This window comes from Gopherus flavomarginatus, chromosome 5, assembly GCF_025201925.1.
Source record: "Gopherus flavomarginatus isolate rGopFla2 chromosome 5, rGopFla2.mat.asm, whole genome shotgun sequence".
In the NCBI taxonomy this organism is placed as follows: Eukaryota; Metazoa; Chordata; order Testudines; family Testudinidae; genus Gopherus; species Gopherus flavomarginatus.
The window spans coordinates 43,861,510-43,880,104 of NC_066621.1; the positions used below are offsets into that span (position 1 = coordinate 43,861,510).

An 18,595-nucleotide genomic window follows, 5' to 3' on the forward strand; every position below is an offset into this window, starting at 1 on the left:
ACAGAAGCCTTGAAATTATGCAGTTCTGGTCACCTTTACTTCCAAGAAGTCCAGCTCAGATAATATCCCTTATGTTATTTAAATTTGATAACAAATTCAATTTACTGTACAATGCCCCCAAATTTTCAATTTTGAAATGTGCTGTAGATTTTGGTACTGTCAAAGTTTAATTGCATTGCAGAAGCTACAGGAAAAAGATACAGATATTGGCAGGTAGATAAGGAACAGTTTGCAGTTTTGTTACCTATTAAATAGTTGGATGCTTGTTACAGAGAGGGAATACATCTCTTTCCCATCATCTATGAGCAGAGGTTATTTTAAGCTTGGGAGGGCAGTTTGAATTACTTGGTCCTCACACTAGTAATTCTTGACAAGCTAGCTGCCAATTGCACCCTGCCCCCATTTCGGGCATTGAATTTAAGAGCTGTAATGGGTGACATTTGAAATGATATGAAACTTCATCATAACAACCCAGAGGAGATGAATGGTGCAGTTCACATTTCTTGGACCAGCTGCTTCAGGGCAGCTGCAGATTCAGGCAGCCATCACTGCATCTGTTTAATTGATTTATATTCTGAATATTATCTTCACCAACCATGCAGGCAAGAGACTAAGGCATGGTCTACACTACAAAGTTAGGTCAACCCAGCTAACCCTGAGCAACGCAGTTAAACTGACCTAACCCCCCCTGTAGCTAACAATCTGTCAATGGAAAAATTCTTCAGTCGACCTAGCTGCTGCCTCTTAGTGATTACCTATGCAGACAGGAGAACCCCTCCAATTGCTGTTGCTGTAGGCAGTGTCTACGCTGAAGTGCTACAGCGCGGCAGCTGTTGTGCTGCAGCTGTGCTGCTGTAGTGTTTCAAGTGTAGACCAGCCCTAAATGAAAAGGCACATTCTGGAGCACAATAATTTGGCAATTTTTTGAAGATTCACATTTATGGGGATATTTGCATGGCTACAATCTCATTATACCTAGGTCTCTGATTATTTCTGATGTAAACCAATACGCAGCAAAAAAGTGCCAAGCACTTCAAAGTATTATGGGACTCTCTAAGCAAGTCACCCTGGACTTCATAGAGTGGATGAATTTTCAGTCATATACAAAACTATTTTCTTTACATCACAAAACAGAGCCATCATAGACTCTTCCAATTTATTCCACATTAAACAGCTGCATGTGTCACTTAGGCCCAATCTACAGCCATAGTCCACTTATATTTTTTTAAAAAAAGTGTGGCTAGGACCCAAACATCCTAGCAATCAACCAAATTGATTAGCAAGATATGATTAGATACCATCTACACCAGAAATTGACTGTATCTGGGTCTCCTGAGTAGATTATAGTTAGAATCATAGAATATCAGGGTTGGAAGGGACTTCAGGAGGTCATCTAGTCCAACCCCCTGCTCAAAGCAGGACCAATCCCCAACTAAATCATCCCAGCCAGGGCTTTGTCAAGGCTGACCTTAAAAATCTCTAAGGCAGGAGATGCCCCCAGCTCCCTAGGGAACCCATTCTAGTGCTTCACCACTCTCTGAGTGAAAAAGTTTTTCCTAATATCCAACCTAAACCTCTCCCACTGCAACTTGAGACCATTACTCCTTGTTCTGTCATCGGGTACCACTGAGAATAGTCTAGATCCATCCTCTTTGGAACCCCCTTTCAGGTAGTTGAAAGCAGCTATCAAATCCCCCCTCATTCTTCTCTTCTGCAGACTAAACAATCCCAGTTCCCTCAGCCTCTCCTCATAAGTCATGTGCTCCAGCCTCCTAATTATTTTTGTCGCCCTCCGCTGGACTCTTTCCAATTTTTCCACATCCTTCTTGTAGTGTGGGGCAGTTGTAGAGTAGATGACACCCTTATGCACAATATTCCTTTTAACTCCACAAAAAATCCTCAGCATGGTACAGCAAATTACAATTATGTTTAAAGCAGAACTCCATAATGTATTATGCAAACACTTCTGCAAAAGACATGCACATGCCCACTGAAAGGGACTAGTGCCAGCTTCCATTATCATTGGCAGCTGGTACCCTGGGCTGAAGAATAATACAATTCTCTTACCTTAGAGAAGATGTAAACTCTGAAAAAGAAGCCCAGCCAGTTTCTTTTCCTGGCATAGGTTCTTCTGTGCTCCATACATCAGACCCAACAGAATCCAAATTGGCACCATGTGCAGTTTCCATGGGTACCAAAGTTAGCCGACCAGTTTGGTGCTAGAAACAGTGACAATTTCAATAAGGTATTTAGAAATTGATATAATTCACTTTTCTTAATATGTTAAGAGTTTATACATGCACATATAGCTAACCTGAAACACTGCCAAGTCCCTAATTATAATAGGAGCTTACATAATGTACATATAGAAGAGCATACACTATACAAAGTTAGAAACCGAATGCAATTCAAATACAAAATTAATTTGGTCTCTGAAGCTAGAGCAAAATACCACTATAACTCATGGCATTCTGCAATCAAGACAATCTACCAAATGATACTTAAAATTAAAAATAATTTAATGAAGTTACACCAAGGATGAATAATAGCCCAACATTTTACAGACAAATATGTATTATTTGTTACTGTCAATACCTGTTTCTAAAATTGGAAAGTTTTTTAAAACTAAGTGTTCTTCTCACTGTTTAGCTTCTGTTTACTATGCACGTTTTTCTTAGCTTCAACAAAGAAAATAAATTTATCAGTTCACTAGCACAGTGCTGCAAAGTTTGTTGCAAAAAACAAATGAGGACTTAACATTTAAAAAATTTTCCCATTAGGATTTAAAATTTTGGAGGAAGTTTATTTTGAAAATAGGTCTCTAACTTAGAGTACCCATTCAAAATACTTTATCTTCCCATAAGCAAATATTTGTTTTCAGTATCATTTACATTCATAAAACAGGCTGACAAGAAAGCTCTGTGACTAACTAAAATGTTAATAGGAAATGCCAATCGAGGCAGATTTGGAAGAATATCCACAATGAGCAAAACTTGTTGGACACAGATGCCAGGGACACCAATCTGACAAAAGGAAAAAAAAAGAGAAAAACCCTCATTTTGTTTTGTTTTTATAATTCCTTATAATCAATATAAAAATGCTTAAGATTTTTCTACACACAGAAGTTGCACTGGTTTAATTTAAATCAGTTTTATTAAAACAGTGCAACTTGTATGCACGGACTCAATTTAAAAGAGGTTATATCAGTTTAGCATGCACCTGTGAATTTACTGATGCGACCCAAAGTGACCTAATCCATGTTTAAACTGATAAGAATTATCTACAAACAAAATTGCACCACTTTTACTAAATCAGTAAAAAGTAAAGTCGTGCCTTTAGTAAAACAGATACAACTGTGTGTTCAAACCAGGCTTAAGACTTATGACTTAAAACATGGGCTGTAGATACACACATTTGAAGTCACTTGTTGGCTCCTGTGTAAAACTACTAAAAAAGAACCAGCATGGAGTAAAAGTTTGTCTGAAACGGGTACATATTTTCTGCTCACAGCCAAATTTTTACTTTCACTAGTTTCAGTAAAGATATCAAATGGTTTAGACGGATGGTCTCCAAAGCTTATTAGTTTTAAATAGATTCAAACTTGTTTAAACTACACATTCCTTTTGGGGGAAAAACAATTTCTTTAAAAAAACCCAAACCCATTTTATAAATAGAATACTACACTACCATGTGTCTGACTCAGCCAGGCACCTGAGGTGCTCATACTTGACAACACTCACATCCTGCTATTAAGACTTTACTCAGAAAACTTCATGTTGCAAAGGTGAGATATTAAACTGCAGAGACCTCAATAAAGTGGCAAGGAAGACAAAACTGGACTATGCGCTACCACTTAACTGAATGACCATTACATTTTCCCACACTGATAACTTGCAATCTAATTCCTCCATCAGGTAATCTACGCAGGTGGAGGCAGTAAGATAAAAACCACCTACGTTCATTTAAGTCCACTTCCATTTTGTCCTCTGTATTGGTATTTGATTCAAACAAGTCTTGTTTTGTTCCATCCTCTTCCTCAGAGTCTGTACTTTCTTCACTGTCTGTACTGCCCGAGCTTCACAAAATAAAGAGACTGTTTACATTCATTCCTGAGAAGGAATTCCCTGGGGTGCATTGGGCTACTAGAGTTTTCCCAAGATTAAAACAGAACTGCAAATCAAGTTAGCATGTAGGAATGAGGCAAGTCTGACCATAAACACTGAGGGATCAGCTGGAACTACACTGCAGCATTAGCTATTAAACTTATTCTTCAGCCCTGCCAGAAAGAATGAAGATTTTAGGGTGTTTTTTGACTTGACAAAGTTAACTGATCCATCTCCTCTCCCACAGCAACAAGGGAAAGGAAAGATGGCTGCCACTGCCCTCATGCAAGAGCAAGTAGGAAAGTGGAGGGAGTATAGCTACGGGCCAGGCCAAACAACAGACAAAAAAGCAGAGATGGATTTCTTAATTTGTTCCACATAGGCCGCTGCAAATGCCAGAGGAAGCCCAGAAATAGTCCTAAGCAGAGCAGGGCAACAGCTTCCCCACTCCTCTTCACTTCCAGACTGACATCCAGGTTGTTCCTTCACTTCTGCATGGACATCAGAGCACTGGTAACCTGGCCCTATACACATTCCTAAATGCAGCAGCAACATAATGGTCTGGCACATAAATTCCTGGTCACAGGTATTTGCAAGTGGAGGGAGAATAGACAATAGGGTATATGGTGCTACTGTGGAAAGGTCAGAGGAGAAATTCCAAAGAGACCCCTGAAAGGAAACTCTGGATGACTGAGTAGAAAGCTGAAGGGGCAGTGGAAGCAAAGGGGAAAACAGATTCCCCTCAATCTGCTCTTTGAAAAAAAAATCTCCATTACTGCAGCACAAGGAGGGGGTCCTTGGCACTACAGAGCCTGAGTACACTGGCCTCCTGCTGGTGTAGCATGCTGAAGGGAAGGCAGGCTCCTTGGGTTGGACAGCTCAGTGCCTCTGGAAATCATAACCAGGAGGATGACTGCAGAGGTTTCCTCCAGTGGCAGTGGAGGAAAGGAGCAAGGATGGAATTAAAAAGGAAAGCTGAAGAAGTGCTGAGTAGCAAAGAGGGTTGATGCCTAAACCTCTTACAGAGGCAAAATATGGAAGGGACAGGTGCTGGGCCCATCCTCTAATAAGTTATCTAAGAAGAGCAGCAACTACTCAATTTGTGTCTGAATTCTCTTTGTTAGGCAGGCCTTCAAGCAGTCAAGAATCTGTACCAACTGATGTACTCAGTGAGAACAGTGAGGTTCTTCTGTAGTACAAATTGGATGGAAAAACAAACACTATTCACCTGGATCGTCTCTGGGATTCTGGTGTAAACGCAATGTGTTTTTCTTCCCATATATCTTCTTCATCAGAACCACCATCATCAAACTGCTATATCCTCTCCTTACAGCATGCCTCAAACAATGCAATATTCCCCTACAGCAGAACACAAAGCAAAAATATGAACAGGAGTAAAGACCATTCACAAACTGTACACTACTCCATCCTATTTCTATGGTTAAACAATTTTAATATAGTCTCAGAAAAGGATAAAGGTGCATATAAAGAGCCCACACTATATCCCATGAATAAGATATGCGCCCAGATTCAGAATAATCAGCTTTGACTAAGTTTTCTATGAGGGTAGTTCAGGAAACTCTGCCTGTTTTACCATTTCCTGCTCACTCCCTGGACATAGCTAAAGAACGTGAATTTTTGGTGACATTTTTCCCACTGTGGATTCTCTCTCAGCTCATTGCACCAAAGAATGCTCCATATTTTTGGGAGGCAGTGGCGGGAAGTTGAAGGGAGAGGCACACACAGTCAAGGAGGGAGAGGTTAGCACACCAGAGAAACATTTTCTGGGGAAAGATCTTTACACTTCTGTCCCCTTATTCCTTTAACCTTGCTGGCTAAGACCATACTTTGCATTTTGGTGGAAGATTGAGCAGCTACTACCCACACACTATAAACTAAATAAGCAAACAGCATAGGCCCAGAGAATGAGATCGGAGTCTATTCCTGAATCTGAGGGCTTGTCTACCCAGTGCAGCAATATGCACTAAAGCAGTGTAATTTCTAAAATACACCAACACGTTATGCAGTAATTGTCCCACACAGATGTCCCCGACATGCTCTAGAAGTTCCCTAGGGTGTACTAACTTAGTACTGTCAACAAATACAACATTACCATGAGCTAGGGAACTCCTAAAGCAGTGGTTCTCAAAGCGTGGGGCATGTTTCCCTAGGGGGCACAGAAGGGATGACAGGACCATCCCCCATCGAGGATGGGAAGGGAATGCCATGCTTCCAGCCCTGCTACGCCCCCAGATCAGCTCAGTCTCCAACCCCATTCAGACCATAGTCCAGCTCCACCTCCAGGCCCAGCTCTGCTCTCACCCACAGCTCCACTCCACACTCCATCCTCAGCCCAGCTCTGCCCTCATTCCTTCTCCATCCTCAGACCAGCTCGCCTCTAGCCCCAGCTCCTCCCCCAGCTCTGCCTTCAGTCCAAGGTCTGCCCCTGAGGAAGCTTTGACTGGGCAGTAATGGTTGGTGGTGGGGGAGAGGGAGGGAGGCGGGAATGGCGGCAGCAGACAGGGCAGTGCATCTGGAAAAGTTTGAGCAGCACTGTCCTAGAGCATGCCAGCATGGGTCTACAAGGGCCAATTAGCACATAACACATTGACACACATCCCTCTAGTACGCTATGCTGCACTGTGCAGACAAGCTCTGAGGCTCCTCTACCACAGCAAACAGAAAGCTTTTTACTGCCTTTTCTTTAGAGCCGGCTAACAGAAGCACTTGTATCTGGTCATACCTTAAAGTGAAAATGGCTCTGCTCAGAAGCTGATATAGAAAGCAGTGATCAAGTTTCCCAATGACACAGAGGCTTTACATCATTACAAGAAAGTGGGTGGATGAGTACTCCTCAAAGATAATAGTGAAAAGAATCATTTGACCCATCACCATCCTACAGACAAGTTTTATTATTTGTTTAGCAGTCCACTCTCTCAAACACAAAAAAGTCATGATAGCAGCAGGAACGTATACTCACACTTTCATTTGTTTTGAGGGTAAAGTTGATATCTGACACTCTATCAAAAGATACACTGCCAAAAAAAAGTACAGATTTATGTACTAAAAGCAAAAAAGATGCTGAAATGTACATAACAAATACAGAGACATTTTCATACTCTGAACTCTTTACTGCGCAAGGATATTAAGAGGACTTAAAACTATGAAACTTAAAAGCAGCAAAGAGTTCTGTGGCACTTTATAGACTAACAAACGTATTGGAGCATGAGCTTTCGTAGGTGAATACCCACTTCATCGGATGCATGCAGTGGAAATTTCCAGAGGCAGGTATAAAAATGCAAGCAAGAATCAGGCTACAGATAACGAGGTTACTTCAATCAGGGAGGATGAGGCTCTCTTCTAGCAGTTGAGGTGTGAACACCAAGTGAGGAGAAACTGCTTTTGTAGTTGGCTAGCCATGCGCAGTCTTTGTTTAATCCTGAACTGATGGTGTCAAATTTGCAGATGAACCGAAGCTCAGCAGTTTCTCTTTGAAGTCTGGACACAAATCAGATGTTAGGAATGGTAATATACAAAAACCTGTAGGAGAACATTTCAGTCTCCCTGAACACACAATAGCAGATTTAATAGCAGATTTAAAGGTAGCCATCCTTCAGCAAAAAAAACTAAGTCTGGTCCTGAAGTTTTTTTGCTGAAGAATGGCTACCTTTAAGTCTGCTATTGTGTGTTCAGGGAGACTGAAGTGTTCTCCTACAGGTTTTTGTATATTGCCATTCCTAACATCTGATTTGTGTCCAGACTTCTAAGAGAAACTGCCGAGCTTCGGTTCATCTGCAAATTTGACACCATCAGCTCAGGATTAAACAAAGACTGCGAATGGCTAGCCAACTACAAAAACAGTTTCTCCTCACTTGGTGTTCACACCTCAACTGCTAGAAGAGGGCCTCATCCTCCCTGACTGAACTAACTTCGTTATCTCTAGCCTGATTCTTGCTTGCATATTCAAACCTGCCTCTGGAAATTTCCATTACATGCATCTAATGAAGTGGGTATTCACCCACGAAAGCTCATGCTCCAATACATTTAAGGTGCCACAGAACTCTTTGCCATTTTTACAGATCCAGACTAACACGGCTACCCCTCTGATACCATAAAACTGAAGTAGCAATTTCCCATGCAGTAAGAAAATGTGTGTTTAGGAGAAACATGCCTCCTACTATCATTCAGTTAAATAATTTATCAAATCATGGGATGTTTTCCATGCACAAAATCTTACAAGGCAGTTAAGCCAATAATATAAAAAATGGCTACCTTTTATCAGATACATGGACAAAATAAATCCAAATAAAATAACTAAATGCATGTAATGTGGTCAAACACCACACATCTCAATTTCTTTATCTATTTTTAAAACAGAAAAATAGTGAATACACAGTTCCAAGGAATGTCTACAAACTGACAGAATAAATTTTAAAAAATGAGTTGTCAACTAAGGCCCTAAGTCCATCAAAGAGATCCATGCAGGCACATTTTACACTTGCCCATGGACTTCAGGAAGACTCTGAAGACATAATGGCCCACCAAGGCAGATTCTTTTGGAAGACTGGACCCTAAATGTAAAGTGCCAAAATTAATTGTAAACTTATTTCCTACGCAAAAAAAACCTGATGACCCTTTTCTTACTGACTAGTGAACAGCAAGGAAAACAATTTCACATGGGAAATACTAAGTTCAAAAACTAACATTTATTGTCCCTTTAGGCCTAAAAACTGACCTCTCCACAGTGAGCCCACCTGCAGAGTTTCATCTTAAGGACTGCAAACATTCAGTACTCCTCATGTCTAAAATACCCTTCCTGCAGGTGTGAAATAGGGGGGAAAGTCTGCCAGCCTTTCAGGACAATTCACAGGTATTCTCTCTTTAAGCACATATATGAGTGAGTTTAAAGTTAGCTGTGCATTTGTTAATCTTCCCTTAAATCCTCACTGCATTAAAGATCTGTTGGAGGAGGGGGCAGAAGAGAAACAGCATTTACAGTTCGTTAGATATGACCTTCAAAGTCAAAGCAGATCAATTTTTAGGCCCAACAATTTTAACAATATTCCTTTCACATAAAAGGACTAGAATCACATAATTGAACCACCACGCAAGTAACTAAAGAATAGCCAACATTTACAGCTAGAAAGTAGGTAAGATTACAAGCAATGAAGTAACTCATATATGATTTTTTTTTTTAATGAGACTCGTGGTTTCTGATGGGCGATATCAGGGATCAAATTCACAGTGGTAGCTAGAGGCACAACATCTAGGCAGAGTGCACACCTCAAGGGATCTGCATTATATTTATATAAACATCTTGTTAATTGTGTGTCATCTTCTTGACAGACTCACCCAAGCAGTATAGTGTGCTAGCTCCTATGGCAGGTGTATACCAAAAATACTGCTATCCAAGTATATTTAACTAACTTAAATTGACCTCTTTTCTACAGACTTCCACCTCCTGAAAGTGAATCTTCATCTCTGCACTCAGAGGTTTCATATACAATTTCCTTCCCTGTTGAGAAGGCAGGAGTCAACCTCAATTAGTTTCCCATACTGTTTTGTAGGACAAGCTACAGTAAGGTATCAATAATCAGTATGACAACACTAATCTGCCTTTAATATTTAACTGCTGTCTTGGATTCTTTTCAAATTTGTTTTAAAAAGGATACTTTGTGCCATGCACACTTAATTCAATTTAATAAAATATGGGGATTAGATAGAAACTAATACTTATCACCAGCTCCAATTCACTCCTTTTCCAAGAGAGATTCTCAAAAACATGGTCCTTTTTTCTTTTTTCCTTTAAGAAATAGAGATCATCCTAAAGATTCTTGGGTTGTGTTTTACCTAGACTAAAACTGTTCCCATTTTTAAGTTCTTCACTTACCCTAACTGTAGAAGTGTATTTCTGAGCCGCTTTGCTCTTGAACACAGATAGATCTATGAAGCCCTTCCTTACCGTCCCCTACAGAAAACACTCATGGGTGTTTTGCTCCTGTCAACTTTGCCAGGAAAAGTTAATTTCTGCTATGCACCATGGTGTAGAATATACCCCATGTCTATCTACTATGCCTAAAAACTATCCCACCTATGAATTCTGCCCACACCAAAGCCACGTGCCAATGGTCTTGTGAATAAGAGAACAGATCCACAGGTTAAGTCTGCTATTAAGAAGTCTAGTTATATAGTCACAAGCAATGTGTTCTCTTACGTAGCTACTGTGGGTTGGGGGGACGAAAGAAATAATAGTGTTGCTCTGAAAAATTGCTCAGGGAAGCTAATCTGCTCTTCCTAAAGCACTCACTAAAAGAACTGACCATGTTAGCGCTGATAAACAAGGCCAAATGCAGACAGCTCATCATCAGTCAAGGCTGCAATTAATTACTGGGACACAGTCAAATGTGAAATGATGCAATAAAGAAGAAAATCCCAAGTTAAAACCAGCATGAAGTCCTACTCACTTCCCAATGTCATCTTGATCAGCAAACTTCTCATCATTGAAGCCAAACTGGTCAATAAAATTGGACGTCATTTGTTGCATCTGATAATCAGAAAAGGTCTGGCAATCCCAGGACCAACGACAGTGATATAAAGATTCTAATAATACTCTGAATACTATTTTCCCATTTTGCTTTAGAAATAAATTGTGTTAATCTAAACACAGGGGGTTATAAATTAATTTGTTTTAAATCTATAAATTATCTCAGTCACTGAATATACACTGACCCACATTTGATGGCTTTGATGCCAGCTTGGTAGCAGCTCTAATAGAAAAGTTAATCTTCACTCTACATGTGGTCTTAAATACCACCTTTCCCAATGCATTTCCCAGGACACACTGTGACAGGACAGATACAGGAGAAAAGCTGCCTTCAACCTTGTCAACATGAAACTTTTCAACCACATGACTCATGGAAGAGGGGAGAGCAGGGCATTGTTAAAAACAGAAAAAAGAACGTGTGGGTAAGATGTTATCAATCTCAACTATAAGATCTAACAGTATCTCTCAATTACCCAAAAAACCCACAAGTGGAAACTAAAAGAGTTAATGCAGACATACCACACATCTAAATTTAATGTTGCCAACTCTCACAATTTTGTCGCAAATTTCATGAGATTTGGGGGGTTTAAGGTTCTTTTTGTTTTTTAAATAAAGTCTCAACAGACCTCAGACTACTGGCTTTAAAACTTGTGAAATTTCTCTTATTTAAAATAACTATTATTTTCAGTGGGGCTGAAGTCAAACTGCTCTCTGCCAAAACAGTCACCATTCTCTACAAACTTTGCAAGTTGAAGGGAGACTGCAACCTCATTGTTTTTAATGAATCTTAACCCAGGTTATCCTCAGGGAAGATAGCCACTCTCTGGACTGTATGGTTAGTCATCTAGACAGGACATGGGAATATGGGAAGCCAGAGATGGCTTGAAAAGGAGGTACTGAGAAGGTAAGGTATAGAGGAATAGGTGATGGCAGAGGAAAAACACACAGGATTGGGTTGGGGACAGGAAGTTATGAAGATAAAACAGGGCAGTGATGAAGAAGGAGAGGGATACAATGGCAACTTTCTACACTCCTGGGATTAGGAGTGAATAAGGGGAACCTCCATCCAAGCAGCCACTGGAGAAGCCTGCCTTTTTGCATGTGTTTCAGGTAGAATTTTGACCTGAAACATTCACAAGTGCCAATCAGTCCCTCAGGTCTTTTATAGTAGACAGCACTACGCTGGGCAAAACATATGGCTGGCTTAGTAATATTAGACCTTTGTTCTTCCTGTGCTGACTGTCCATATAAAGCATTACTAGGTTTTAGAAAGGCACTGAACACTTCCTCTGTAAAGTACTTTGATCGCTATGGATGAACAGAACTTATTACTGAATGCATGTGGATGAGAAGACATTCATAAAGGTGTTATGTTAATGATAAATGGAATGATGAAAAACTAAATTAATGGTGAAAAGTCAATTAGATTTTTAAAATTCTATCAGTTTTCAAGTGAAATAAGTGTAGGCAGCAACTTCTGTTTATCAAATATATAATCATCCTAGTGACAGTATCTTTTAAAGCCTAATAGTGGGAAAGAGCACGCTAGAGAAGTGTTCAAGAGATAGTTAGCCAAGAGTCAGAACCTGCTGACATTTTGACAGGCCAAAAGGTAGATACAAGCTTTGCAAAGTGGAAAAATGAATGGAATCGCTGATATACTTCTGCTTGTTGCCCTTAAAATAAAGGGATCGGCAGAAAGATTTACAGCATGAGACCCTTCTTGGTGGTACCATCTTTTAGGGTTTGTCATGAACGTCCCTAAACAAACTCATCAAGCAAGAGGGGGAGTCAATTTTACCTTTAAAAATCCTTTAAAAAGGTAGCAGAGCAGGCCTAACATCTTTTATGGCATCATAAATTAAGTTAGAAGTCAGGTGTGAAAAGTTATGAAACATGTCTGAAGATTACTTTTATAAAGGAATGATTTCTCTATCCAAGAAAGAAAAACATTTTGCCTGCCAAAAGATCCCTTTTGCCTGAGTCATCAGGATCAAATCTACTTTAAAGAGTTATCATCTAGGGCAGCCTGAGATTTTACTTAGGTCTTTGAAGATAAATTTGGAGAGATTTTCATGAAAAGGAAAACACCACTTTTCATATTCAGTTATGCAGACTTGCATTTATTCCTTAACTGTGCCTATATCAGCAACTTTCTGAAAATCTCATGATACTGCACAAGCATCAGCACAGCTCTGCTGCTGCTAGCAACTGTAGGAGCATTAGTGTACACTGGTTGGTTGTCAGAATTTTTACCACTAAGTCATCTAACTTTGCTCACAGCAGGTCCAGACAACACAGTAGTAAAAATGCCTGCAGATGGTCTACAATATCACTCCCACTCTTACCAGCACTAGATTTGATGAGTCTTAAATTTTGCCCACAGAGCTCAAATGTTTTGAGATTACATGTGTGTGCATTAAAAATTCTTTCCTGAAGTGTGCTTTGCAAATTGGAAGAACAAATTTCCAGTCATGAGGCAGCAGACTTTCCCTCTAATATTTAAAGTAAGGAAGGCCTTTCAAAAAAACTGTCCTGAGAATGAATTAATGAAAGTTTCTTTCAAATGATAGAGTTTTTAAAATTATTTTCTGATGACTGAACTGATTGAAGGATTCCACTGATCAGAGACAGACAGAATGAAGACACACTTCTGGACTGAGGATTCTTCATTAGAAAGAAATCGAACATTAGAATGAGAATTGGTCAGGAAGCTGAAGAAAAGAAAGCTGGAGGCTGCCTATTTTAGTCTGGCCCGTCAGTAATCTGGCAAACAAAGTAAACCCACCTAAAAATGGTTAACAGGTTCCAGAAGATCAGAAGAGTGGAAGGAAAAAGACTACCAGTGCGCTAGACATTACAGTGCCTCCACTTATTCTGGAAAACTGATCTGCTCTTCCTTACAATGGTGTCTCCAGTCTACTTTCACATCATACTCAGTTTTCTACAGAAGACAATATATCAAGGTACAGTTCTCTATTCTAGGCTTAAAAAGGACAAGAAGCCTCATGACAAACTCTTCTAGGACACTAAAAACATTGTGTTACACCATTACCCCTATAGCATGCAACAGCAATGGTCCATCTGCATTTCTCTGTTGGATTAACTACCTAAAACACATGCAGTTGCTGTGGCACACTAGAAAGAGCTCACACTGAAGTACACAGTTAGAAGATGGTGCTTGAAGACTATGAAGGGTTTCTAAAAGATTCCACATTCTACAGAAGCTGCTACCTTGCTGAAAACACCAACCCCATCAAATCTAGAACGGTTGCAACTAACATGCCATAAATCACTGAAATATCAGACATGAAACGTTAACTATAGTTTCTAAAATTAACAAAAACCTCAACCAAACTTTTGGAACAACTGCACTTTATATAATGATAAAGGTATATAAACTTTAAGAACTAAGACTGCGTAACTGCCTCAATCCCAAGTACTAAACAGCTAATGGTACAAGCATCAATTTAAGTAACTTTTGTTTAGTAACTTGAATCTATAGCACCCTTCAGGATTGGAGATCTAAACCAATGTACACCGTATTCAGATTTTGACAGCTTTCACTTTCCTCCAGTGCCAGAGGAATAAAGAAGACGTACATTGCAAATGGAATGATGCTAGTACACAATAGCTGTCACCCTTCACCCATCAAAAAGGGCAAAGTACCAGAAGTGCTTCCAAAAACTATTTTCTAAATGAAAGTGCTAACTCAAGTAGACTGCTATTACAGTTAGTTGGTGCTCTCAAAAACACCACTCACTTGTGTGTCATTACCATATTAAATTCTGTAACATTGTCAATTAGCAAACTATAAATACGTATAGAATTTTAAACTGCACACTGCCTACATTTTTTATACACTTTCCAGTTTCACCACCGAATTCTCCAAATGGTGTTTCGCATCAAATGCAACACCCATCCCCAAAGACAAAAATCCCCACAGAAAAAGCTACTTTTACAAAGAAGGCACACCTGTGAACAACACTGTTAAATGAATTTAACTCACTTGCTGCAAAGAAGAATCCTGTGAAAAACCAGTTTCTTTAAAGTCGATTTCATCATCACTGGATGAATGAATGTGACAGGTAGTAACCTAGAAAAAAAGTTTAGACAAAGGCTTTGTGTAGATTAGAATTATTATGCAAGGTCATTAATTTCATTTTTAGCCAGCAAACACACTATTCCAACTGAAAATGCATATATTTTCATCCACTAACATTATATTTGCATGTCACCAGTCATTACAGTAGTGTTTGACACCTTTAGTGGAATAATTCCATCTTTAACATCTAGCAAAACTAACTCTAGAGTTCCTTCAGTGGATGCTACTTAATAGGTCCAAACTGGCCAAACAGGACAGGAGCAAAACTGTATCTTACCATTAGATAAAATATGAAATTATTCCAGTTAATAAGGAAGTTCTTCCATGAAGGTGTACTTATTAACAATTCTACCAATTAAGTGTAGCAGTCATCCACTGCGAATCAAAACACCTTTTTACCCAGTTACAGCACTACACAGTTGAAGAACACCACTGTTTTTGAGGGTGGAAGCTGAATTTGCTTTCCACTGAAGCACTGGCCACTGCTGGAGTCAGCCGCGTCTTGCCTCACCAGTGTCCAATATAGCAATTGTTATGTGCCCATAAATCTGGAGATGATTAACAAGGGGGAAAAAAACAGATTGAAAAAAACCCCAAAATTAAAAAAAACAAAAACAACCCCCCGCCCTACATTTTCACAGTTACACATCAGGGTCTTGATCCTCAGAAGTGCTGAGTGCCTACAACTCCTGATTAATTCTCAGAACCCAGTAACTTTACTAAGATCAGGCTTAGTAATGCTTTCTACGAAAACTAAAAACACTGCATAGCGCAGTTGTTTTCAACTGTGGTCTGCGGACCCACAGAGCCAAAACTAGGCATTTTAGTGTCTAAGGTGAGCAAGCACATTTGCACCCCCTGCCATTTTCATTATTTTCCCACCCCATTTTTTCCACCTCCATGATTTTGCACCCTGGGGCAGCTATCCTGCTCTGGTTAAGGCCCTGCTAAGGGTCCGCAAAAGGTGACTATGAAAATAAAAAGTTTCAGATCCAAGAAAAGGTGTTCCATTTAGCTGATTAAAGAAAGGTATGTGAATACCCCCACCTACAGGTCAAACCCCAGAAGTGTTGTCATTACTGTAGAAGCTCACAGTTTAGTGCCCCTCTCTCATACACTGTGAAATGCCATGCCGAGAACAAGCAATGCTTATAGCTGAATTTTGTTCAATCAGTTTTTTAGTCTATGACTTTTACAGCAGAAGCCAACAGACCACAGGTTGAAACTTCCAAAGGGGTCCAGCGTCTCCATTCAAACTTTAAGGGTCAGCAAATGAAAAATGTTGAAAACCACTGGCATAGAGAAAAGGGACCAATTCTTTTATTTTCTATTTTGAAACAAATTATCCACTTCCTGAAACAAATATGACAGCCTAAAAAAGAATACCTTTAATGTTCAATTCACACATAACAAATCAGTTTCACTCCCTAAAACTACCCATAATCTGGATCAAAGAAAGAATTATAAAATGTAAAAATAAAACAGCAAGATTCTTCTATGCAATATTTTTTGAATTCATGGCCCCACAGGGGAATGGAATACTACTTGTTTTAAACAACTTAAGTAACAAATGAATCCTTGGAACAATTCAACAGTAAACTGCAAGTTACTTATAAATTATAGTGTGGATTGTGCATATGGTATATTTTTCACCTGAAAATTTGTTTTAGGCCTCAATTAGGTATTATAATATGGAATGGAGTAAATCATGTCATCTGATCTTGCTTTCTAGTCTACCAAAACCATCTGTTCAGGATTAAACACAATCCCAATCACTTTTGTTTCAACTTCAAGTTTCTTAAATTTTAACTAGTAAATCTGTAAATAACAGGTAACTAAACACAAATAAAATCAAACAAAAGTAAACACTTAAACCCTCAAGTCAAAATTCCAGCTAACTGAATGGGCTTGAAACCAAATTGAGGCATATCTGCAAGAAACACACTTCAGGATTCTTATCAAGCTCTTCATTTAACACAGTCAGTAGGCTCAAGCAAGTACTAGATGAAAAGACCAGTATCTGAACTCTTGCTCTAATAGTTTACCAAAGACAATAGCGAAACAGTTTTTACAGTTTAAGAAAAATTAGAAGCTACTTAGTGTTGTTTACAAGTACCATTGTGTATTTACTATCAGTTCCAATGTCTTTCTTCTTCAGATTTTTCATGTCTCATGAATGGAGCAATTTACCATTAGGATACACAAATTAATCTTTAAATGCATACCTTTTCTCCATAGAAATCACTTTCCTTAACTATTTAAGATTTTCAAAATAAGAATTGTGTTAAAGGCCCCAAAGTAATAATGTAAGAAAGACTTTATTTTTGATGGAAGAGATACCATAATCATGAAAAATTAGAGATCTTTACGATGATTAGTTATTTCAATGAACTTCCAACAGCAAACTTGCTTAAAAGTGCTATTTTAATTAGAGCGTATGTCAGACCAGTTAGTGTACCTGGAGAAATCAGACCCCCATTTGTGAGAGACTTGCAGTTATCAGACTCAAGGGGATCTATTACAGAAGAGCTAGGAGTCTTGCATTAATCCAAGAAACTTAAACTGAACATGAGACAATTCAGCATTATACTCTGTTGGCCCCACTTTGGCTGGAATTCTGTTAGCTATACAGTTTTAAAAGGAATGGGGCATATCTATATCAAAGAAAGTTAATAATCCAATATTCTACCTGGCTTAAAAATTTAGACTGACCTGGAGAAAACTTGTAAGAAAAACTGCTGGAGACTCTGACCGCACAACACTAGTAATCTATATTTTGGATTAATGTTTCTCAGATTAGGTTAGTATTAATCGTGGCAGGTTGTTTTACACCAGGATCAAGAAAAAGCTTTTCTCAAGCAAAGAAATGTAATGGTTCCACACATTTACCTAAACCATGCAACATTTCTAAATGTCAGGAGGCTATGAAGATTATAAATTGGACCAGAATCACACTGCAAACCTGTGGGCCATTTCCAATAAGGCTATAGATCAAAAAATTCATAGGATGCATTGTTTTCTTGAATAAACATCCAATGCAGTTCTGACTAGTATCCACTACAGATATCAGAAAACCCACGAATTCACTGTTTTTATGCCTTTATTAGGCAATTCTAGGGTCCCGAATTTTATTTTACACATGGCCTTCTGCTGTGAATCTTGCATTGTTGTACTCTCACATGAAAATTTTAATAAATTAAGAACCGATTTAACAATCTTTATTAATTTTTGGTCCAAATTAGTGATGTATAATTGCCACTGAGTGAACCCACAAAGAAATCAGTGATCCTTGGAGAAATTAAAAAAAAAACCAATTATAATGAGACCCACGTAGGCAACCACCTCAGTTTAAAAATAAAATAAAATAATAAAATAAAATAAATAAATAAAAAAAATAAATAAATACTCAAGTTTGTCCTATTTTGAGTTGAGGGACCTGACTGCTGTTACACTGACACTTTGACTTTAAATACAAACAGAAAATGCTAGCTCTGTTTAAGACTATTTCTGCACCTCACAATTAGATGGTGTTTAGCCTTTAAAAGGCCAATGTAAACTCTGAATCACTCAGTGCAGAACAGAATAGTCATGAGGACTTTAATCAAGGTAAAATTATATTTCTTTATTAAAAGTGAGGTAGGTATTTGTGTGCATCATTCAATGATGCAGGAAGCAGTTTCACTTTAACTGTATGTATGTAGGCTTGCTTACATACTGTATATGAAAAACTCCAGCTTCAGCAATTTAGTCTCAATTTTTCAAGCAGTTTGGATTTACAAAGACCCCAAAGTGACCTCTTCCTGTTAGGTGGTACTTTAAGAGTGAGGTGCAATACAATATGAG

The 18,595-nt window shown here is 38.8% G+C and overlaps 1 pseudogene; it reads right to left on the reverse strand.

The window, feature by feature from the left end:
• LOC127051107 (serine/threonine-protein phosphatase 6 regulatory subunit 3-like) overlaps positions 1-18,595 on the reverse strand; it is an 89,777-nt pseudogene that overhangs the window by 25,266 nt on the left and 45,916 nt on the right.